The sequence below is a fragment of the Tetrao urogallus genome (genome assembly GCF_951394365.1).
Source record: "Tetrao urogallus genome assembly, chromosome: Z".
NCBI lineage: Eukaryota > Metazoa > Chordata > Aves > Galliformes > Phasianidae > Tetrao > Tetrao urogallus.
Window position 1 is genome coordinate 54706226 of NC_136816.1, and position 25715 is coordinate 54731940.

Below are 25715 nucleotides of genomic sequence, written 5' to 3' on the forward strand. Positions count from 1 at the left end.
ATATATAATGTTTTATAAGAATTTCAAGGCAGAAGCTTAACTACTGTAATACTGTTCTTCTGCTGAAACAACATTTTTCTTGCAGATTCGGGCAATGTATGATTCTGCTTTGTAGTTGTTTTGATTTATTGTGCTTAATTAAGATGAGAACTGATGGCTTTAGTAGTAAGTTTCAAAGCTGATGTGCACATTTGTTAGCTTCTCTACCACCACTACTATGATAAAGTCAACAAAGCTATCTTGCACTCCTGGTGAAAATATTACCGCTTGTTCTCTGCAGTTATGAGTAGGCAATTGTACTTCTCTGGATGATTCGTTTGCCTTTTGTTTAAGGATGGTATTTATTCTTTTCTCTTTTGTTTAAATAGCAGCAGGTGCAGCAGCACTAATTTGGATTAGAATTCTTTTATTAATATTTCTGCTTTCCTGGTCAAATTCTGTACTACTCTGTATGTCGCCTATTTTTGGAATCATTGCGCTCCCTGCAGAAATGTTAAAAACATTAAGTGATTAAAATAAGTGATTTGTCGTGGAGTTTTCTGTGAAAGATGGAGTAGTGGCTGGATTATTGGGAAGGGAAGGGGGGCTGTTTTAATTTTGTTAAAGAAACCCTTTTTTCTTTTTGAATAGTAAGAAAATCTGAATCTCTTGCATGGATTTTTGCATTCATATTCCAAATCTAATTGTTACATGTGGATGTTAATGCTGCATAGTAATAATTGAGGTGGTGAAAATGATTGAGACCTCTTTCTTTTTTATTTCCTGTGAGGTGTGTGGGTGGTTTTTTGTTAGTTTTCTTTTTTTTCCCCTCACAAAAAACGGATTAGTTTTACTCAGATTTTTGCCTTCACTAGAGCTGCTCACATGTAAAATTAAACCTTTACAGCTGTCCTACATGTGAAAGTTTTACTGGCTTAGGCGGTCAGCGAACAAATCTAATTGTTAAATGGTACTGTTGTGTCACTGGAAGCTTCCCAGTATGTATGGCTGAGTGGTGTTGGTAACTCTGTTCTTAATCTTATGGCTGAATAATTTGACATTTTGTTAATGTTACTCTGGCACTGCAAAGCAGAATTGTTTATTTTCATTCACTGTTGTACTTTAGTATGTTTTATTACTCTGTATTCTGTATAAGCTTCCTTGTCCTGGTTGGATGTTCTGTGTTCCAGATGAAGGCCTAAGTAAATGCTAACTTGCAGACCTGTAACTGTGAGAGAACTGTGCAAGTTCACAGAGAAAGTGAAAAATTCTAATTGAAAAAGTTTTACAGCGATCAGTGAGCACTGAGGACTTGTTTGGTTTAATAGTCATCCATGTATTCTGCTGCGTTTCTGAAGGATGGATGTGTGTTTGCTATCTTATGAAAGTAGATAAGATCTGTAAAATAAGTTTACGCTTCCATGCACATACTTAAATGAGCATATCTCAGTGTGTTACCATCAGGTTTGTGATACTGACCTTTATAAAGCATTGCTGAACTTTCAAATTCAGTTCTATGTTTTCATGTTAGAATGCTTGCATTTATTATTTAGTGCGGCCTTTGGTATTAATTTTGGAAATTACTGTAGTAATCAGTTTAATTAGTCTGGCTTTCACCTGAACTGCTAGCTCTTCTGAATGTTACTAACAAATTCTATCAGCGTATAAGAATTGTTTTTTTTTTTTGCAGAGGTGGAGTTGGAATGAGTAACAGTAATTGTATGCTCTACAATAAATTGCTTTACTCGATGATGCTTTAAAAGGTGTCATGTTCTACAGTGTACAAAAAATAATATTATCAGTACTGATTTAGTGAGGCCTGCCTGATCAACTTTTGTTTCCTGAATCGGCTATATGCTAAAACTATGTATTTTTACCAGCTAATCTGCTAATCTTGTTGGAGACAACATTACCATGCCAACTATGCCACTTGTCTTCGATCAAGAGCCTTCTTGATGTACTGGCTTATTTGCCACAATCTGAAGGCATACTGTAGTCTGCAAAGTGCTATTTTATTAACCTCATAGGGAACTGCAGAAAAATGTTGCTAGATGAATACAAAAAATTAAAGTAGATAAGAGACTGGTCCAAATCTCATTGAGGAGAGCAAAATTATGATGGTGTAAAGAAATACGGTATAATTTGCATACATGGTACAAAAATGATGTCCATTCTCAACTTGTTCTGATGAATATTAGGAGTAATTTTGCTGCTCTGTCTCTACTGCTAACCTTTATGCCATAGGATGGCTAGTGGGAGAATTTATTGATAGTATTGCTAGCAGAAGCATCTTACTTCAGTTTCACAGGAAAACTTCTGAACATCCCTCAAACTTGTGAGACTAAAGGCACTTTACTGTAACATGATCTAAGAGGAGGTAATAGGCTTTACTTAGGACAACTTCGAGAGTCTTGAGACCCTGGATGACTTTATGTAAAGCAAATAGCAACTATCCAAAGCACTGATAATACTTTTGTATGTCTTACTGCTTTTTGTCTTCCTTTACACACTTACTTCAGAACTTTTGGTCATATTTGTTGAGTCATAAGTGTTCAGTCATAATTCAAGATAAGACATTGAATTAAGGTTCCGAAACAGTAATAGCTGTCTTTTGTTATAGAGCGTGCCTGTTGAAATTTGGTTTTTGTTTTTGTTTTTTTTTTTTTTTTAAACTAAAATAGTATGAGACTTAATTATTTTTCCAGAATCACAGAATGGTTAGAGTTGGATGGGTGAAAGGGACCTTTGGTCCATTTTGTCCAACTCCTGCTCAAGTGCAGACATCGGCCTGCTCAGACTGTTGTCCAGGCAGATTCTGAAGATCCCCCAAGGAGGAGAGCCTACAGCTCTCCTACCTACCTCACTGAACCTTCCTAAAGGAAGCCTACAGACAAGAGGGGAGTCAAGGGTAGATAATGGCAGAACAAGGGGAAATAGTTTTAAGTTGAAGGAGTGAAGATTTAGTTTGGATATCAGGGAGAAGTTCTTTACCAAGAGTGTGGTGAGGTACTCGAACAGGCTGCCCAGAGATGGATGTGGATGCACCATTCCTGGAGGTGTTCAAGGCCAGGTTGGATGGGGCCCTGGGCAGCCTGGTCTTATATTATATCTGGAGGTTGGTGGCCCCCTGTCTGTGGCAGTGGAGTTGGAGCTTGATGATGTGCAAGGTGCCTTCCAACCCAAGTCATTCTATGATCCCCTGGGCAGCCTTGTGCCAGTGCTCCCTCATGCACACAACACAGAAGAGCTTCTTGGTGGTCAGACCTTCCATTGTTCAAGTTTGTGTCTGTTGCCTCTTGTCTTGTCGCTGGAAACCACTGAAAAGAGTCTTGTTCCATCCTCCTTACACTTTCCCTTCAAGTATTTGTAGGTATTGATGAGATCTGTGTGAAACTCCTCCAGGTTAAACAGTTCCAGCGCACTCAGCCTCTCTTCTTAAGAGAGGTATTCTAGTTCCTTGATCAGTTTAGTAGCCCCTTTGGACTCTATTCTGTATATCCAGATGTCCTCTCTAAATTGGAGAGGTGTGAATTTGAAGGATGGACTGTTCAGAGGATTGGGAATTGGTTGGCTGGTTGCAGCCAAAGGGTTGTGATCAATGGTTCTGTGTCAGGGTGGAGGCTGGTCACAAGCGGTGTCCCTCAGCAGTCAGTCTTGGGACTGGTGCTCTTCAACATCTTTATCGATAACAGATGATGACATTGAGAGCCCCCACAGCAAGTTTGCAGACAACACCAAGCTGAACGGTGCAGTTGATACACTGGAGGGAAGGGAAGCCATCCAGAGGGACCTGGACAGCCTGGAGAAGTGGGCCCATAAAGACCTAAAGAGGTTCAGTAAGACCAAGTGCAGGGTGCTGCCCTTGGGTTGGGGCAATCCCAGATACTTATACAAACTGGGGGAAGATCTCCTTGGGAGCAGCCCTGCACAGAAGGACTTGGGGATCCTAGTGGATGAGAAGCTGGACATGAGGCAGCGGTGTGCACTTGCAGCCTCAAAGGCCGACTGTGTTCTGGGCTGCATTAAAAAAAGGAGTGGTCAGCAGGGAGAGGGAGGTGATTGTCCCCCTCTACTCAGCTCTTGTGAGGCCTCATCTGCAGTACTGCGTCCAGGCCTGGGTTACCCAGCACAAAAAAGATGCAGAGCTCTTGGAACAGGTCCAGAGGAGGGCCACTAAGATAAACAGAGGGCTGGAGAACCTCTCTTATGAGGAAAGGTTGAGGGAACTGGGCTTGTTTAGCTTGGAAAAGAGAAGGCTCCGGGGAGACCTCATTGTGGCCTTCCAGTATTTGTAGGGAGCATAAAAACAGGCGGGGGAATGATTGTTTACATGGGTAGACAGCGATAGGACAAGGGGGAGTGGTTTTAAACTAAGACAGGAGAGATTTAGGTTAGGTATCAGAAGGAAGTTTTTCACACAGAGGGTGGTGACGCACTGGAACAGGTTGCCCAAGGAGGTTGTGGATGCCCCATCCCTGGAGGCATTCAAGGCCAGGCTGGATGTGGCTCTGGGCAGCCTGTCCTAGTGGTTTTGTGACCCTGCCCACAGCAGGGGGATGAAACTAGATGATCTTTGAGGTCCTTTTGAACCCAGGCCATTCTATGATTCTATATCTCATGTTTTGATGGGCCCAGAACTGGGTCTAGCACTCTAGCTGTGATGTCTCCTGACCTGCTGGCAATATTTCTCCATTAATAAAATGGCTAAGAGTACCATTAGCTGCTTTAAGGGCAGTTTACTGTCTTGTATTCAACTTGCTGTGAATTTACGCCTTTTCTCGAGAGCTACTTTCCAGACTCTGCAGTTCATGTTGAACTCCGTGAGATTTTTGCCAGGATATTTTTTTCATTTTATTCTGCAGTTGTCTAAATCGGTTTCTTAAGAGTACATAAAGTGTAAATACATAGGCTACTCCAAAAGTAAGTTCTGGGTAATTCCGTTAACAGAGTTCTAAAACAAACACAAGGATAATAATAAGAGCTATTTGAGCAAATTCTAAGTTACAAAACACTTTTTCAACAGTCACCGCCATGAGTTATGCATTTTCACCAGCCATGAACAAGATTCTACATGCTTGTAAAAATCTCCACCACTGGAGGTGACCCACTGTCTCTACTGCTGAAATGCAGCAACTACCCTTCACTGTGCTCACATCCACTGTTTGATCTTTATCAATGTTTACAATTGCCAATGAACTTCAGTGAATGCCGTTTTTTCTGCTCGGAGGAAATCAGTGACAAGCCTTTGCTTCGTATGTACTTCCATGTCAGATGCCATGTTGTCAGGCTGTTCCCTCTGCTACTACCTGTCTCATGGCAACAAAATGTAATGAAATATTGGTAGCAGGTTCAGCCCCTGCTGTGATACCACCATCTACCTCTGATGTTGTGGGCCAACATAATAAAACAGCTATTACTTTTGGAGCAGCCTTCATACTAACCTGATAGCTTTGCTTTGTGAAGTTGCATTATAGTGTAATGCTATTTTGATGACCTTCGACAGAAGAGAAGAAGAAGAAATTCATATGCTTATTTTGTCTCAGGTGTTTTGGTAGAAATAATTAGTCTTTGTATTTGATTCCTGTATTCCGGCATCAGAGATGTGGAAATCTCACTTTTTAGCACAATGTCAGGTTTTCAGATCAGTCATTTTAGAACTGTGGTTTTGAGTCTGTATATTCTCCCATACACATCCCTTTATTCTACCTCCAATACTGAAGTATTTATTTGCCTTTTTTATAGTTTTTGTTTATGGGCTATTTGTGTGTTTATGTGTGTGAAAAGCCTTCATTGATAGCCTAATGACTTTTTGTTTTTCTTCAGAAATGCTGTAAGAAATATGGCCAAAATGGTGACCTCCAGAGTTTTGTGTTTTTAAGATAAGCTATTTATGCTATAATGTCAATTTTTGATGCTATAATGTCAATTTTTGAAGAGAAAATGGGTAGTTTTCTTCAATCCCGTTCAGTTACTTCCTTGCCTGGAAATTAAAAATAATTAAGTAGGGAAATTCTTAAAATAGCACTTTGTTTTGGGTTTCTGACACTGTTCAGTGATGGTGTTCATCACCAATGACTTAGTTAACATGCAGGTGTATACCTTATAAATGAAATTGTTCTTTGTCTTGTGTGCCTGATTTAGTAGCAGAGATAAAAGATGACAGAATACAAAAATGGGTGTATTTCTTTTACAACCCAATAGTTCTCAAATATTTTGTGAATCTGAAATGGCTAGTTTGTTTTCTCCATATACTAAACAGCTGTTTTTTTTCCAGAAGCACGTTACTGATTTACTATAAAATAAGTAGAATTTATTTATTTTGTATAAAGTTTGCAGAAACAGTCTTTTCCTGCTGGGAGGAAAGATCCAGAGCTATTAATTTGCCTTTTCTTATGTCAGAAGATGAACAAAAGGTACACCAAACAGCCCATGGAGAAGAAAATTCCAGGGGGAAGTTAAGATTGTGTGTGCGTGCCTTAGCACTAAGGACACACCTTAGTGCTTGAAATACGAGCATTTTAAACAGAAAATCTATTGAAATGAAATGTCTCCCAGTAGTTATTCTGTATTTTTTAAGGAAAATGAAAATCAAATTCAGTACGCATGACAAAACCATCAAGACCTTTTTGATGCAGCAACAATCCTTTTGATATGATTCTGATTCCAAACCATGCAAAATAATTATTGGAAGCTTTTTTCTTACAACTTTGGTATTGAGACTATAAATGTTATTTGTTTTCCTCAGATATGCTGTTAGAGATGCAGATACGACATTTGAAATTAGTGATAAATAATAATTCTACATTCGAAGGTCTTGTAATTGAATTGGAGTTACTTTTGTAAGTGGTCTACTGTGTTAGCAACAGCTAATTCAACAGCATCAATGAACTAGCTTACTTTGTTTTTGGAGGAATCTTCATTTGTGTGAATAAAGAATCAAGAGTATAGCACATTTTTATTGACTAAGTTCAAGACACCTGGATTTGTAGGTGCAGGTGAAAGAGGACAGTATCAGTGGGCAGTCAGTAAAAGTGGAAAACGCTACAGGTGCTATAATTTTTCCTCTTCCCTGGACTTCATATGAACTTATGCAAGTTACAAGAGTGTTCGTTCTCTCTGTCTCTTAGAAATTAGTAGAGATTTTCATGTTTTTGCCTGCTACCACTGTACTTGTAATTCAGTAAGTGTAGCGCTTGGCAGTATGCTGTGGTGGCTGTTAGCTTTAACTCCAATATGTATGCAGACGGTACTAATACTCAGTGTCTCTTATAACACTGCATTAGCATCGTTACACAATTGTAGATTTTTCAAATACTTAAAGGGGAGAAAATTTACAGAGCTTGTTTGTTTATTGTATTTGTACAAGATTAACTTCATGATGCTTTAGGTAATCATTTGCTCATCCATGTGCTCTCATTGGCAAGGTGTATTCTCTTGTACTTAACTGTGAAGCATGAATCCCCAGTGCAAACCAGTGCTGTCACATTTCTGAAGGGGCAGACGGTATTCGCATACAGCAGTAGTCTTAAACTCTTGTAAATCTTGTGGTCGGTAATCTAAAGAACTGTAGTGTTTCTGGCAGTGGTTTAGACATTTGAGAGGAGCAAAAGGCTTCTTGTTTCATTTTGCATACCTGTGTAGAGCTGACCACAATCATGCCTTTCATTTTTTATAATATTAAGGGGGTTTAGGCAGCCAGGGCTGATTTAGAAGCTGTGTTGTCTGATTAGCAGTACTAAAAGGAAAGCTATTTCATACGAATGGTTCTTCTTTTACATGCTGGTAGCTTATAGATTAGTAATATATTTTTATTCTGTAGTAACAAGTAACATTTTCCCATTAGATTCTGTACTAGTTAAGGCATTTGGTAGCAGGGTCGGGCCAGTCAGGACTCTGCACATTCCTTTCCTCCTGCAGGTCCAAGATTGTTATGCTTCTTTTCTGAGGCATTTTTCCACTTTGTCTGGGCTTCTTAACTTGTTTGCAAAGATTTTGTTTCTATGCAAGGCACTCTTAACATTGCTCTGTCAGGAGAATTTCCTATCCTTGTCCAATAAAAATGAGCATTCAGAGCATTCTGGTTCCCATGAAATCCTGTCTCTGATTCTCATCCTGCAGTTTCTCCCCCCATTAACAAGAAAGGCTTTGATTTCAAGAAGTAATTTTGATGTCAATTGTATTTGTTTGCTTCTTTCTTCTTTGGCTACAGTCCATTAAGTAATTTTCATCCTCATTTGTTGTCCAGACTTCCTAGCTGTTTTACTGGAATTCCTTACAGTGAATTTAAGCCCTTGGCAGGAGGCTGTTTTCCTTTGTGTTATTTTTGTGCAAGAATTGTAAGATTATCCATTGACTTAATTTATTGGAGACCACAGGTGTGTGTGTTCTTCTGAGGGACAGTTGAAAAACTGTCATATATCTGTTGCCCTTAATTTCTTTCTGTGCATGTATTTAAAATTTGAGGAACCCGCTTTACAACAAGTAACAATAAATTTCCCATGCCTCTTTATTCTCAGGGAATTGAAGACGAGTAAGTAAAAAATCCTAGTGCATTCAAAATGATAGATTTGGTAGGGTGGAAACAAACTCTGAAATGTACTTCTGTTTAGGTACAGTAGTTTGGGGAAAGTGTGGTACTTGATATGGTTCACACAATAGGAGTATTTGTACAGTATTTCTGTAGATGGTATGCTTCTTGTACTCCTTTTTACATATACGCTACTTTCCACTGATAGAATCACTTTTTAAACCGAGATAATGAACTAATACTACTGTTCTTACATTCTTGCTTTTGTGTTACGAACATGTCGTTGCTCTTAATTATCTGAAGAAATAATCTCTAGAATGGCTACCCGAAGACTGACAAAAGAGGAGTTGTGATTGAGATCTGACATAACAGCTGTGAAATATTATGGTGACACACGTTCTCCCTCTTTTAGATACACTTGGGCCTAGAGCTACCAAGTTTAACCAAGATGGCAAGCCCTATACGTTTAGGAGAGAGGAAACATACACAAAGATTTCAACGAAGAATTTTCTGTCATCAGTTTCTGTGATTTGTAGCTCATCTTGTGAGTTGAGTAGCCGTAGGACATGGTGGAATAATGATAGAAAATGAAATTAGATAACACTGCCAATATAAAAAACAAACAAACAAACACAAGATGAATTAATGAAATCAGTTGGCATATTATCTATATTCGCATTTATGTGATAGTTATACACTTGCTTGTTGGATGTGACTTCTTTTGTTTATTGTTCCACTCCCTTCTCTATTTACAGAATAAGGCCTAAATCTCAATTCAAACTTCCTATCTTGGCTATAAATTGCTTTCGATTCCGAGGGAAGAATGGTAGCGCAAGTGGTATCTTTTAACACTTATTAATAGTTTTTTTTTTTTTTTTTTAGCTGACAGGAGTCAGACTGTGGGATTTGAGAGAACTCACTTGGAATGCTAAAAAACTATCTGAAAAATCTGAAATATGAAAAATGCTTATTGCATTGTGGATGTCAAACAGCAGGTCATTAGCAGCTAATTAACAAGCATGTTTGTGAGTGGGTTGTTTTCTAATCACTAAAAAGGTTGTTAATTTGCGGTATCATTGGTTGGCTCATAGATTATGCTTTGTTGAAGATATGTATTCTGATTTAGTTTATAAAGTTTGTGTCTCTGAGAGTGGAAGTTTGGAAAAGATGTAACGTATGCCCAGAGTTTGCCTAATCCTTTCCAGATGGGCAAAATGTGTTTTATTTAATTCCAAATCCAGAAGAGTGACCAGTATCATGGAGTAAAGCTCAGATTTTCATGCTTTGACTGGAGACTTGAAGTCTGAAAGCTGGTTTTTTTTTTTTTGGTTGGTTGGAGGTTTTTGTTTTGTTTTGTTTTGTTGTGTGTGTTTTTTTTTTTTTTTTTTTTTGTAAATGCATTAAAATACTTGCTGTCGAGTAAAGAGACAGGTAATGTTCACCTATCTGAAGTTAAGACAGAAATTTTGAGTTTAACCTCGCACACTTAAGATGTGCTCAATGAGTGAAACTGGTCACAAACCTAATGTTTTCCTGAGCTGGAAAAGTTGAATATATAGCAGCATATACAGCAGCATGAAACGTGAGCAGTGCAACTACTTCCTGTCCCTGGTGAAAGGCTTTCTGTAAATGAGGCATAATTAAAAATGCATTGAAATAAATCCGTGAAATACCAAACTGCATTTTCTGTTGTTAGTAACGGTATATTAATGTTTGCTGTAGTTTAGAAATAAATGTTTTCCTTTTACATACTCACCTTACAACAGAAGAAAAAAATCAATGAAAAATTCTTTTGTATGCTGTTTTGTTTTTTTTTTTTTCCCTCTTCAGACATTTACCTTCTTAGTTGCACAAAGGGTCATAAAACTACTCAAATGATAGTTTTTCCAGGAAATGTTTGGTGGTAATAGTTTAGGATATCTGTTAGAACACTCAGTTACTGCTTGGCCAGATATCTGAGGAAGGGCTTTCTAGCAGTTTGAAATGTCATATTTTGCCTTCTTTTATTTAGAGAACATAGAGGCTTTTAAAAACCTCTCATTTTAAATTTTTTCTTACTAGTCTGATTAGAATCCTAGCATTTCCTTTCCCTTCCCCCTGCTTAAGTACAATATCAGAGCTGGTATTTTCACAATTTACAGTGACTGGCAGAATAGTAGATATGCAAGTGACTAGCTGTGCTTCTCATTCTTAACAATCCAGAAGAACATCTTAGGCCAGTTTTTACACTGGATTTTTACCAATGTTGGAGTTCGTCTGCAATTTGTTGCAAAAGGTCTCTCTCTCGCTGCACATGAATATATTCTACATTTTCATGTTTTCTTCAGATTTTAAACATTAGTCTTGACTATTAGCTCAAGTTTATTACTACATTTTATTAGATTGCTTCTGTATAGGAACACAATAAAAACATATGTTTTTAATTATGGCACAGGTTGTAAATTAATTCATTTAGTGACAACATCATAGCCATTACTTTCAGTATTTAGCGATCTTCAGTTTCTACTAGTTTACACAAATCTGTCCTAACAAAGGGCATGATTATTTATGCGTTGAGGTCAGTGGCAGAATGCCCAATATTTCAGTAGGATCTGGGTAAGATTTCAATCTAAGTTCATAGCCTTTTCATTTTAATTATGCAAATACTCTTACCATAAAATGAGTATTGCTTGTTCCCTGCTGCTTAACTTTTTCAAATATTCAACAGCTTTAAAATCTGTACGTGGAGTTGGGCATGTGAGTATGTTAACCATTTCAAAACTAGAGGTGGTATTCTCTCTGACCTTGCATATCTTATCTCAAGCTATGCCATCTGTTAAAGGTCAATGTCACTGATCTACCTAAATGTTGCAAATGATGTGTTCAGTTTTCTGTTTCTGTTATCCTGGAGATGCAGGTGCATCTCTCCTCCTCTGTTGTATGTTAGAGATTGTTTTCCCACTCTGATCTCCAGGTGTCTGGTGCAGTTATATGGAGGTATTTTCTGTGAGGTGGTCTGAAGCAATGTTTTATGCTTTGTGTATTGTGTTTTTTTGCCCTGAAAGGTTATGGAACAGATAATCTCAGGAGCCATCATGGACCAATTAAAGGTCAACCAGGGGATCAGGCCCAGTCAGAATGTCTTTACGAATGGTAGATCCTGTCTGACAAACCTGATTTCATTCTATGACAAGGTGGCCCGCTTAGTGGATGAGGATAAGGCTGTCAGTGTGCTCTACCTGGACTTCATTAAGGCTTTTGACACTCTCCCCCACAACATTCTTGTGGAGAAGCTGGCTGCCCATGGTTTGGATGGGTGTACGCTGTGCTGGGTGAAACACTGGCTGGATGGCCGGGCCCAAAGAGTTGTGGTTAATGGAGTTAAATCCAGTTGGCTGCCAGTCACGAGCCCGGGCGTCCCCCAGGGCCTGGTACAGGGGCCGCTTATATTTAACATATTTCTAATGATCTTGTTGAGGGGATTGAGTGCATCCTCAGTAAGTTTGCAGATGGCACCAAGTTAGGACAGAGTGTTGATCTGCATGAGGGGAGAAGAACACTACAGAGGGACCTGGATAGACTGGATCAGTGGGCCAAGGTTAACTGTATGCGTTTCAACAGGGCCAAGTGTTGGGTCCTGCATTTAGGTCACAACAACCCCAGGAAACCTTACAGGCCTGGGGAAGAGTGGCTGGAAAGCTGTCTGATGGAAAGGGACCTTGGTGTACTGATGGACAGTTGGCTGAATATGAGCCAGCAGTGTATTCAAGTGGCCAAGAAGGCCAATGGCACCCTGGCTTGTGTCAGGAATGGTGTGGTGAGCAGGACTAGAGTACAGGGATCCTGCCCCTGTACTCAGCACTGGTGAGGCCTCACCTTGAGTACTGTGTTCAGTTTTGGGCACCTCAGTACGGAAAGGACATTGAGGTGCTGGAGCATGGTCAAAGAAGGGTAACAAGGCTTGTGAAGGGCTTGGAGAATATGCCTTATGAGTGAGTGAAGGAACTGGGGCTGTTTAGTCTGGGGAAAAGGAAGCTGAAGGGAGACCTTATTGCTCTCTTCCAGTATCTGAAAGGTATTGCAGAGAGAGTGGGGTTGGTCTCGCCGCATTGGTGACAGGTGACAGCACCAGGGAAAGTGGCCTCAAGTTGCACCAGAGGAGATTTAGGTTGGTTATTAGGAAAAAGTTCTTTGCAGAAAGGGTTGTTAAGCATTGGAATAGGCTTCCCAAGGAGGTGGTTGAGTCATCATCTCCGAATGTGTTTAAAAACCATTTGGATGTGGTGCTCAGGAACATGATTTAGCAGTGGGTTGTTACGCTAGTATGGCTAGGTAATGGTTGGACTTCATGATCTTCAAGGTCTTTTCCAACCTGAGTGATTCTGCAATTCTACTACTGATACAGATGTATCCTATTTTTGAAAATACCTAATCTGTAGAAATAGAATAATGCATTGTTAAACAGTTACTTTAAATCACAGATTCATAACAATGTAAAATAAGGGTATACTTTTTCTAAATAACTTTTAATTTAAAAAAAATAGATATTTAATAAGCAGTATTTAATTCCATAGACATCCGTCACTTCATGTATATCAAACTAACAAACCACCAGTGTTCATAAAGACCCCTGGATGGTTTATCTAGTTCCTGTGCCACTCTATTGTCTGCTGAGTTCTTTGGCAGTGAGGACTCATGCTCCACTGTTAGGGGTTTTTCTCATTGCTGCATGATATCGGTTAGTGCTTGTGGTGGCAATGGTGATGAGGAGACGGTTGGACTAGATGATCTTATAGGTCACTTCCAACCTTGTGATTCTATGATTCTATGATCTCTTAACTTTTCTTAAGATTGCCACTTCTTTGCCCTTTGTCACACTGTTGTCAGGAGTTATTTCAGTTTTATATGTGCAAACTATGTTTGAGGGAATTTCTGTATTTTGTTGGTTATATAGACTCTCTTGAGTACTGTGAGGCATCATTTTATAGTTGCTCAGATCCCAAAATCTTGATAGTCTCCTACTCCAAGCATCTATTTTTTCCAAATAGTTTCCAAAGTTATTTCCTGTTACATGTGGTGAGGTCAGAGCTAGACTGCCAGCTCATGATTGCTTCATATTTTCAAACACTGCTTTTTGGAGGAGACTTCAGAAGTAAGGTCAGATGTTCCTGCAGATTTGTTTTCTACAACTGAAATCTTTACATAGAAATCTGACTTTCTAAAACTTTCTAAAATAGCCATCTAAAGACTGCTGTTGAATATTCTTCAGTAAGTTGTCACCTGTACGTATTTGAATGTGTTTTGCTACCAAGATAGAAAAATGTGAGGTTGAGCTGTTTGATTGAAACGTGTGATGAAAGAGCTGAAGGACTGGAAAGGGATTGCTGTACCAGTACTGCAAAAGTTTTTGCACAGCTTTTAAGTTCAGCAGGGGTTCCAGTAAGGCAGATTCCTATTCCTTTTTCTATGTTACCTTAGTAGTAGGTTAGAGTTTCCCAGCCAAGCTTTTAGGAATAAAGAATTGCTACACCATACTTTAAATAAATAAATAAATAAAATTCTTGGGTGTTTCCACATCCTCTGAACTCAATGAAAGTTGCTTAGGAATAAGCACATTTGAAGCATATTTCTGCTTTTAAAACAGAAATGTGGACAGCTTTATACTTTGAGTTACTTATGCTCAAAAGCACTATTGGCAAATAGGAAAGTAAGACTGTGATTCTGTCAAATATGCAATAGTTGAAATTGTCAAGTCCAAAAATGAGATTTTGGTAAGCAATTGGGGCATGACAGAGATTCTAGTATGAGGTTATATATAAACTTTGTATTCAACTACTTGCTCAAATTCTCTAGTTACCTTGGAAGGCGGACTATCTGTAAGGAAAGAGTCTATATGAAATAACTATTTTATTAATGTGTACAAAGATGTAGAACATAAATAATGAACAAGTTTCTACTCCTCCTTTATCTCCCTCCCCAAACCTCCCTTTTCTCCACCTCCTCTGTTGCTTGTTCTCTTTTAGGTATGCCATAGATGTAGGATTGATATAACAGATTGGAGTGTCACCAATTCTTCTGTCTATCTTCTTAAAAGTAAATAGTGTCTTTGTAAACACAGAATCACAGAATCACCCAGGTTGGAAGGGACCTCAAGGATCATGTAGTTCCAACCCCCCTGCCTAGCAGGGCCACCAAACATACACATTTAGATCAGGTTGCCCAGGACCCCATCCAACCTGGCCTTGAACACGTCCAAGGACGGGGCATCCACAACCTCCCTGGGCAGCCCGTTCCAGGGCCTAACCACTCTCCTTGTAAAGAACTTCCCCCTAACGTCCAACCTAAATCTTCCCTCCTTCAACTTGGATCCATTTCCCTTAGTTCTGCTATTGTCAGCCCTTTTGAAGAGTTTACTCCCCTCCTGGGTGTAGGTTCCCTTCAGGTATTGATAGGCTGCAATGAGGTCGCCCCGCAGCCTTCTCTTCTCCAGGCTGAACAAGCCCAGCTCCCTCAGCCTGTCGTCATAGGGGAGGTGCTCCAGCCCCCTGATCATCTTAGTCGCCCTCCTCTGGACCCTTTCCAAAATCTCCATGTCTTTCTTGTACTGAGGGCTCCACACCTGGACACAGTACTCCAGATGGGGCCTCACAAGAGCCGAGTAGAGAGGGACAATCACCTCCCTGTCCCTGCTGACCACCCCTCTCCTGATGGAGCCCAGGATCCCATTTGCCTTCCGAGCTGCCAGAGCGCACTGCTGGCTCATGTTAAGCCATGCTAAACATCAGAGGAAGAGAGATTCTTTTTAGAACTTGTACGATAGGATAGTTTTCTGTTTTAATTAATCTGTACTGAAATAGCTGCTGTGTGTTGATTGTATTTTTTAAAGAGAAGGCAATTTCTGAGAAAAGCAAAACAAAATTAAAGGTATACCCACTTTTTTCCAGGAGAGTGACAGTGCAACTTAAGGTCAGTTTCTTGTAACTTTCATTAACTACATTAAAGGTGTACATCATAAACTATGCAAATATGAAGTGCATGGCAGTATTTGTTCATAAACACCGAGAACTACCAATAAAAAAAGAATCTCAAGATACATACTGTTCTTCTGTATTTCTGAGAATAAGACACAAGATACATTTAATGGGTTATGTAGAAGTACTTTTTCTTGATCACTGTATGTATTTCTAAAAGTGTAAAAGTGTGTGTTTATCTGCTTTGTTTTTTTTTTTTCTCCCAAAAGAGGCATGTGTTGTGTTGATTACCAATGAATTAAACCTGAAGGTCAAGTAAATCAATATATTCAGTAATGGATTGATGTTTTTTGCTTCTAAATATTGTGTCATCAACATTGTGAAACTCATATTCCAGAATCTTTTTTTAAAGGGGGATGGGGTGGGGTGGGGTTGGGGAGAAGGAGGGGAGAGGAGAAGTTAAGAGTGCATTCTTTTCCAGATGTAATTAGATGCATAATTTTGAGCATATTCATGTTTTGATGTCTAACTGTGAAAGATTGTAGGGACAGGGTATTTGGAAAGTTACATCCTCCTTTAGAAACTAAAGCTCTTGAATTACATCAGAACAGAAGCATCTGAAACTTTTTGGAAATAATTTAGGTTTAAGTATTATTAGTCTAGAAATAGATTCACTATCATGTTACATAAACGAAGTTAACATTTTATAACAAAAAGGGATTACATTTTCAGTGGCATAGAAAACTCTTTAAATGTCACTTTGAACTTGCTTTTTCTGTTTCATAGGAAATACATGATAGGTTAGTTGTATTATAATTAATTTGTTGACTCAGTAGGTGGCACTCTTCCCTCTGAGTCACCAAAATGCCTAAGTCATCTGTATTTGAGGTTTGATTTTTTTGGAATACAGTATAGAATAGATCCTGTCTACTTCTGCTCATTAGAACATCAGTTGTGATATTCTAACAAAGTTTGTGTTTAAGAATTACACTCTTGCTGTTCAGCCCTGGCTATTACTGCTGTTAGATAACAGGTTTTTATTCTGAACTGTTGTGCGTTTTATTCTTAAAATACCTAGCTTTGAAGGTGGTAGCATTCAAACAGGTCTGCTCTTTATGTTCCTTGCGCTTGAATATTAATAATTCTACAATAAATTTTATCTGAATGATTGTGCAATTCTAGCTTTGTTGCATTGGAGTTTGACCTGCTGCCTCTCTCCGGTATCACTTCTACTTGACATTTGATAGCTGCAAACTATGCTGGAGACTGTAAAAGGTTACAGGTTCTGATTATCAAATCTTAATTCACAGGATTGAGTCTTATGGCTTCAATAAGATTAACTTCATATTAAGTGTAAATTCCTTGTGTAAAATTAAAGCATCAGTTAATTTTTGGTGAATTTTATGTGAGACTTAGGTATACAGTTGTGCTGATACTCTGTGCCCATAATATCAAAGCAGGATCTTGTGTATGGCTTACTGCTTGCCTAAGGGTCTGATTCTACCACTACAGACAAATACAAGTCAACAGTAGGCCACTTAAATGTAAGCATATGCACAATCTTTAAATACATGTTCATGGAGTGTATGTTACTGAAAAATATTTGAAAGTGAAATTTTACTGCCAAAATGGCTTAGTCTTAAACTTACAGCGTTCCAATTCTGAGCATCAGTTCTTTTGGCTATGCCATACCTACGTCGTCGGAACCCATGATAACATGAGAAATTGGGTTTCACTGTGTCTTTGATTATTCTTACTACTTAAACCAGAGGCACAGAACTTATGTGAGCCACTTATCTGTACACCACGCACTTCTTGTTTTAGCATTTTATTCAGTGGATTACCCTAATCTAGTTTTTCCTGGTTTTATGCAGCCTGTAATCAAAAAACAAAATTGCACAATCTTCATACCTTTTCTTATTTCCATCGAATTGTGGATTGAAATAAGTACTGCTGTTTGAAAGCAGTCTTTCATGCAATACAACTCATTCTGCTGAGTATTTTTTTGTTATTTGAATCTAACATTCATCCAAAGTCTCACTTTATTTTTTTGAGAAGGAAAAAAAAAAAAAAATCAAAACAGAGAAGCCCATCTTAAGCTTTCCGTAATACTCAGAATTACCCTAATGCAGAAAACAAAGCAAGCGTGTTGAGCAGGCATTCTGTGCTATTCTTTTTACAATTACATACTCTTCAAAGAAAATAATATGTGAGTTCTCCTCTTTCAACTAATCAGCTGAAACAAAAAAGTTCTCTTTAGCTTTCCAGACAGAACACAACTTAGGATTCTCAGTGCATCCCAGTAATGTTCTGTGGCCCTTTGGCTCAATGATACCTATACCCATCAATATACAGCTGTTATGCTGTATGACAAGGTGGCCCGCTTAGTGGATGAGGATAAGGCTGTCAGTGTGCTCTACCTGGACTTCATTAAGGCTTTTGACACTGTCCCCCACAACATTCTTGTGGAGAAGCTGGCTGCCCATGGTTTGGATGGGTGTACGCTGTGCTGGGTGAAACACTGGCTGGATGGCCGGGCCCAAAGAGTTGTGGTTAATGGAGTTAAATCCAGTTGGCTGCCAGTCACGAGCCCGGGCGTCCCCCAGGGCCTGGTACAGGGGCCGCTTATATTTAACATATTTCTAATGATCTTGTTGAGGGGATTGAGTGCATCCTCAGTAAGTTTGCAGATGGCACCAAGTTAGGACAGAGTGTTGATCTGCATGAGGGGAGAAGAACACTACAGAGGGACCTGGATAGACTGGATCAGTGGGCCAAGGTTAACTGTATGCGTTTCAACAGGGCCAAGTGTTGGGTCCTGCATTTAGGTCACAACAACCCCAGGAAACCCTACAGGCCTGGGGAAGAGTGGCTGGAAAGCTGTCTGATGGAAAGGGACCTTGGTGTACTGATGGACAGTTGGCTGAATATGAGCCAGCAGTGTATTCAAGTGGCCAAGAAGGCCAATGGCACCCTGGCTTGTGTCAGGAATGGTGTGGTGAGCAGGACTAGAGTACAGGGATCCTGCCCCTGTACTCAGCACTGGTGAGGCCTCACCTTGAGTACTGTGTTCAGTTTTGGGCACCTCAGTACGGAAAGGACATTGAGGTGCTGGAGCATGGTCAAAGAAGGGTAACAAGGCTTGTGAAGGGCTTGGAGAATATGCCTTATGAGTGAGTGAAGGAACTGGGGCTGTTTAGTTTGGGGAAATGATAGCTCTCTTGATAGTCTCCTACTCCAAGCATCTATCTATTTTTACCAAATAGTTACCAAGTTATTTCCTGTTACATGTGGTGAGGTTAGAACTAGACTGCCAGCTCATGATATTGCTTTCTAATTGCTCTCTTCCAGTATCTGAAAGGTGATTGCAGAGAGAGTGGAGTTGGTCTCTTCACACTGGTGACAGGTGACAAGAGAAGGGGAAATGGCCTCAAGTTGCACCAGAGGAGATTTAGGTTGGTTATTAGGAAAAAGTTCTTTGCAGAAAGGGTTGTTAAGCACAGGAATAGGCTCCCCAGGGAGGTGGTTGAGTCACCATCTCCGAATGTGTTTAAAAACCATTTGGATGTGGTGCTCAGGAACATGATTTAGCAGTGGGCTGTTAGAGTTAGGGTGGAATGGTCAGGTTGCGGTTGGACTTGGTGATCTTCAAGGTCTTTTCCAATCTGAGCAGTTCTGCTATTCTAGTAATAGTTATTTAATAATAATCGTTACCTACTGTTTTGTACAAGCCTTACTGGTCCAATTCTAAAAGTAGCCCCACAGCTTAAGTCCAAAAGCATTTTGAACAGATTCAATTAAGAGTACTTCAGAATAAACTTAAAAGCCTGAAAATGTGCCAGAGGTAATACATTCTATTTATTACCATGGCAAATGCAAAGAGCGCAATAACAATGATAGAGCAAGTTCTCAGCTACAAAACACTTTTTTTTTTTTTTTTTCCGTTTTGTTTTTAGCATAGTCACCAGTAGCAATAAATTTCCACCAGTGATGAACAAGAGCCAGCTTGTAAAAGTCTGCATGGCCATCCACAATGTGGCTGTTGCAACAACTGCTGAAACACAGCACCCACCACCTCACTATGCTCACATACATTGCTTGGTGTCCATAAATGTTTAACAGATTTGGGTGCCATTTTTTCTGCATGGAGGAATTCAGTGGTAAACCTTTGCTTCATACACTTTGCCACTTTGTCAGACTGCCCCTTTGCTACCATATGTCACATAGCTACAAAATGTGATGAAATATTGATGGGAGAGTTCAGCCTCTATGTCCATGCCACTAACATCTGGTTCTGATCATAGAATAGAGTCAAAGGATCACCAAGGTTGGGAAAGACCTCCAAGATCATCCTGTACAGTACAGTGCAACTGTCCACATATCATGACACTAAGCCATGTCTGTTAGTACATCTAAATGATTTTTGGACACCTCCTGGATCAGTCTCTCAACCACCTTCCTGGAATCCCATTCCAGCACCTGACTAGTCTTTTGGAGAAGAAATTTTTCCTGATATTCAATCTGAACCTCCCCTTGAGGTTCAGTTTGGTGCAACTTGAGGCTGTTCCCTGTAGTCCTATCACTGATGTCATGGGCCAACATAGTAACAATACTTTTGGAGAAACTCTTGTAGTTTTGATAGTCTAGAACTCATGTAAGCTAGTTAGTTTTAATCAAGAATGATGGAATTTAAGAGTTCTTTTAGTAGTGGCTTTAGATTAAGCATTAGACAAAATAGAGTGTCAAACTGTAGTGTTAGTCCACAGAAAAGGAAGAGTATTCAAACCACATTTATTGTTAAGGTTCTTAACAAAGTGAGATGTAGTTCGTAGGTGGCTTACAAGTATCTGTTTTGGATAGCCTAATGATTTTTTGGGGTATACTTGGTGATATACATAAAGTAATAGTGGTGCCAGGCAAATCTAAGGGAATGTTTAATAGTTTAGACACATGGGCAACTTAATACAAAGTACTGTGAAGGTAATGTAAGTTAGTTTAGTCATATCTATTACAGATTCAGTTGACTCAGATAACCCTTCATTTTTCATGAGCTGAGGGTGATGTGGCTGTGATAAGATGCTTTAATGCCAGAACTAGAAGGAGTTGTGGAGTAATAAGTTGCTGAAGGGATGACGCTTCATGATCATCCAGTATGCTGTTGAAGTTAGATCTGATAAGAAATTGTTCTCCAAATGTTAGCAAAACCTAGGAATGAATTTCAGACATGTGAAATACAATCTTATAAACTGTGAAGTGCTTATAAGGCTTCGACTAAGATTGTTTTTGACTCTTCCACTTTGGTCATATTTAGCCTACAGAAGTTAATTACACAGTGGTTTAAATAATGATCAGCAAACAAAAGCAATAGTAGGATTGGTGATTGGTAAGGAAGACTATGATGTGTTGCAGTTCTATTTTTGATTATGTCTTGAGTTAATTAAGTGGATTATTTAGCAGTCAAAAAAAATGCCATCCCAGTTCCCGAATGCTTTAAAAAAGAGGACTCTAAGTAGTGTGGTGCTGACTTCACTAAATGTATGGCTATTCTTTGTAGCCTCTGCACTGCTGAAGGTGGGATCTCTTCTGGAATTGCTGGAAAGAAATTATATCCAACCCTTTTTTTTTTTTTTTTTTAAGTAAATGATTTTGACTTCAAATTTTGTTGTAGTCTTTCACTGAGAAAAAAGGGGAATATGATTATTTACAACCAGTTGTAAATTATTTTTATTTATTAACAATTGATGTTATGAAAACCATTGACCAAATGAGGCTAGTTGAGGGTAGTTGATGTTATCTTTCTGGATTTTGGCAGGCTTTCAATACTGTCTCTCACTGCTATTGACTCCCTCAGAGTGGAGTAGCTTTGCAGAGATCCTCACAGACTGGAAGGCTAAGCAGTCACTAACAGCATAAAGTTTAGCAGGAGCAAGTGGTGGACTCTGCTTTGGGAATGGGGCAATCCTGAATATATCTGGGGCAATCCTGGTTATGTACAGACAGAGGGATGAGAGTCTAGAAAGCAGCCCTGCAAAGAGGGCTCAGGGGCTCTGGTTGATGGTAAGTTGAACATGAGCCAGCAGTGTGCCTAGGCAGCCCAAAGGGCCAGCTGTACCCTGATGGCACCAGGCCCAGCACTGCCAGGGGGTGAGGGAGGGGTTTTCACCTCTGCTCTGTGCTGTGCAGCCACTGGGTGTGGTTTGAGCACCACAATACAAGGAGGCTGTAAAGGTACTAAGAGAGTGTGGAACACTGCTAAATTTGAGAAAGATCTAGAAGGCAAAACATATGAGGACCAGAAATGGTTCTGGGATTTCTTCAGTGCAGAGCAGAGAAGCTGAGGGGAGGCCTGATGGCGGCTGCAGCTCCTCTCAAGGAACGGAGGGCAGCGCTGAGCTCTGCTCTGTGTGACAGCGACAGGGCCTGAGGGAACGGCATGGAGCTGTGCCAGGGGAGGGTGGGGTTAGGGACAGGTTCTTTGCTAGAGAGTAGTAAGGCTCTGGAACATGTTCCTTAGGGCATTGGTGATGGCACGGAGCTGCCAGAGTTCATGAAGTTGGAACTATGCTCTCACACTTACCGATTGAATTTTGGATGGTTCTTTGTGGAGCCAGGGGTTGGACTCCCATAATCCTTGTGTGTCCTTTTCAACTTGAAATATTCTGATTCTATTCTGTGATTTTAAGATACTCGTATTTCTCTCTATGGAAAAGTTAACTCTGTCATTGCCCTAGTTCTTCTTGATTGTTTGCCTTCTGCCATGTAATATTTCTAAATTCTAGGCTTTACATTTTTACACTATTTTATTTATATCTGTACAACAAAACTAAATCGTGGCTGGTAGGCGTAGCTGTTGTTTCCCTCCTGCCTGAGGTCTGGACTACTGTTTTTCTATACACAGTTTAGCATATTTTTTGCTGTGTTGCAGGATGCAACTAACCATGCCTATGCAATTAATTTTGCTTATCTTTCCCAGACTTTTTTGTATTAGAACACTCTGAGAAACATTGCCTTACAAGCTGCTTGTGATGTTCTCAATAAATGTCCTTTGAACAGAGCTTTTGTCCATCTGTCACCAGATTTTTCCTGAATGCACTGATACAAATATTGTTAACAGTGTACTTGGATTAAATAGCAAGAAACTTCTGTTCTCTAAACTAGTCTTAGGTAATCACATGTAAACTTTGGAAAGGTACCGAGAATGTTTTAAAGCTGTGGAATTCAGTTTTGGGGAACAGAGTACAGTAGGTTAAATATTCTCTATAGTCTTGTGAAGGGCGAATCCTGAGTCTTTCAATAATCTCTGAATAGTTATAAGATTATGACTGTCATTTGTGAATCTCTGTCGCTCATGTAGGTAGCTCTAATTATTCTCGTCCACTATTATAAAATAGACTAGGAACTATTCCAGGAGAAGAAAATAAAATGTGTGATGGAATCACAGAATCACAGAATTGTAGGGGTTGGAAGGGACCTCTAGATACTATCGAGACCGACCCCCAATATAATATAACTCTCTGATTCATGGTGTCTAGCTTGCAAGTCTTGTGCCTGACTGTTGTAATTACTTTTCAGAATTCAACAATGTTGACTTTGACATAGAGTTTATTCCGTGATAAGGTTGAGGAATCATGGTGTTGAAAAGAACCAAAAATCTGGTGTGGGATAGAGTTTATATACACTGGAAAGGATGGATGGATTTATTAGAGGGTGGGCTAAGCCTCCCAGAAGGCCTGGGGATTTTTCTGTATTATGATTGACCTGTGTGTATCTGAACTGCTGATCTCAGTTTACTGAAGACGTATTTTAAGTTCTTTATCTTGGGTGCTGATACTGAATGCATAAGCACAAAAGTTGGAACAGGGTATAAAGATGTAAGGAAGTGAGATGGATCTTTAGGTTGCTAGGCTAGGCTGAAACTACTGATACAATACTGATGCAGTAAGATATTACTGAAGATAAATAGCTCTCTGTTGATATGTCTTTGACTATCTTTTGTTTTACATATTTCTCTTCCTGTAAATCAGAAAATTAGAAATTAAAGTGATAATGATTTTTCTAGCTCAGAAATTCTGTAACTCAGGATGTCATTTTTCCACCAAACTTAATATCAGTAAAAAATCCAACAGAGCCAGACTTTGTTGTCTGTGGCATTTTTCAACACATGGAAAACTAATAATAGAAAAAGATATTTCTGTTGAGTGATGTGTAACATATATATTACACTTTCCCTTCCTTGGTTTAAATAGCTCTTTTTGGTTTGAGGCTTTTGAGGAAGAAGCCAAATAAGATCTGTACTTTATTTTAAGGCAGAATCCTGTTGTGGTGTACCACTTTCTGTAAGTCTAAGTATATACTGCAGTAAAAGTTTTAGAAAGAGATCAGCAAGTATTGTGTTATATATGTGTATTACTGTTTGTAAACTGTTCAAGTTTAGTGAATGACCAAATTATCTTAAAAGTGGTAAACTATTGAGGAATTACAATCAAAAGTTTATTAAAAAAATTGATCGGATGCCAGTACTGGTTTTATAGCTGTTCTTCCACACACTAGCATTAGTGAAATTGTACTTGAAAAATAACTTTTAAAAACATAGCTATTTATGGAAAAGAGTATGTTGACACTCAACTCACTGTTTGAATTTTTTAACTTCTATTTTTTTGTAATTTAGAAATGGGAGTTTAAATTGTTCATTTCTTTATTGGAAGTCTGAAATTTCATTTTGATCAGCAGCAGTTCAGTTTATAGCTCTGGGTGTTGAAATTAAATTAACTTACATAAAATACTTTTTTTTTTTTTTTTTTTTAACTTGTTTTAGCACTTACTTATGCATCCAGTCACAGTCAGACTGTATTTGAATAAGTTGCACAGCATGAAAAGTGAAAAGTAAAGAAGATCAAATTCTGATGAACTCGTTAGGTTTATCGTTGAACAAGGACATATAAGGACCCTTAAAAACTTGAATAATTTGTTACAAAAAAATCTGTTATCATAAAAAGTGTTAACATTAGGATTTGGTTTAAAACAGATGAAAAATAAAACTTTGTTTTCTGGAATAACACACTTGGAAATGTTCCATAAAAGTTAGCTGATAATTGTAGTAGGTGGTTCTGTTTGAACTCTGAATTGAACTGGTTCATAGAATCATGTAATCATAGAATGGTCTGGGTTGAAAAGGACCACAGTGATCATCTAGTTTCAACTCCTCTGCCACGGGCAGGGTCACAAAACCACTAGATCAGGCTGCATGCGGCACTGAACACAGGGATGGGGCATCCACAACCTCCTTGGGCAACCTGTTCAAGTACGTCACCACCCACTGTGTGAAAAACTTCCTCCTAAGACTTAACCTAAACCCCTTCTGTCTTAGTTTAAAACCACTCCCCCTTGTCCTATTGCTATTCACCCATGTAAACAATCATTCCCCCTCCTGTTTTTATGCTCCTTACAAATACTGGAAGGCCACAACGAGCCTTCTCTTTTCCAAGCTAAACAAGCCCAGTTCCCTCAACCTTTCTTCACAGGAGAGGTTCTCCAGCCCTCTGTTTATCTTAGTGTCCCTCCTCTGGACCTGCTCCAAGAGCTCCACATCCTTCCTATGCTGGGGGCCCCAGGACTGGATGCAGTACTCCAGGAGGGGCCTGACAGGAGCTGAGTATAGGATGACAGTCACCTCTCTCTCCCTGCTGACCACCCCTTTTTAATGCAATCCAGAACATAGTTGGCCTTCCGGGCTGCAAGCACACTGCTGTCTTAAGTCCGCCAAGCTTCTTGTCCAGCAGGACCCCCAAGTCCTTCTCTGCAGGGCTGCTCTCAAGGAGATTTCAAGGATTGCCCTGACTGAAGTGCAACACCTTGCACTTGGCCTTGTTGAACCTCTTTAGGTCTTTATGGGCCCACTTCTCCAGGCTGTCCAGGTCCCTCTGAATGGCTTCCCTTCCTTCCAGTATATTGACTGCACTGCTCAGCTTGGTGTTGTCTGCAAACTTGCTGAGGGTGCACTCGATGCCATTGTCTGTGTCACTGATGAAAATGTTTAAGAGCACTGGTCCCAACACTGACCCTTGGAGGACAGCACTTGTGACCGACCTCCACCCAGACATAGAACACAAAGGGTTGATCACAACCCTTTGGCTGTGACCAGTCAACCATTTCTTAATCCACCAAACAGTCCATCTTTCAAATCTATACTTCTCCAATTTAGAGAGGAAGATGTGGTGAGGGATCATGTCAAAGGCTATGCAGAAGTCCATGTAGATGGA

The 25715-nt window shown here is 39.5% G+C and overlaps 1 protein-coding gene across 1 annotated transcript in view; it reads left to right on the forward strand.

The window, feature by feature from the left end:
• The window catches only part of ADAMTS6 (ADAM metallopeptidase with thrombospondin type 1 motif 6), a gene marked incomplete at both ends in the record, with an annotated part of 144844 nt that overhangs the window by 16609 nt on the left and 102520 nt on the right, over positions 1–25715 (forward strand). The gene's annotated exons all lie outside the window — the stretch shown is intronic.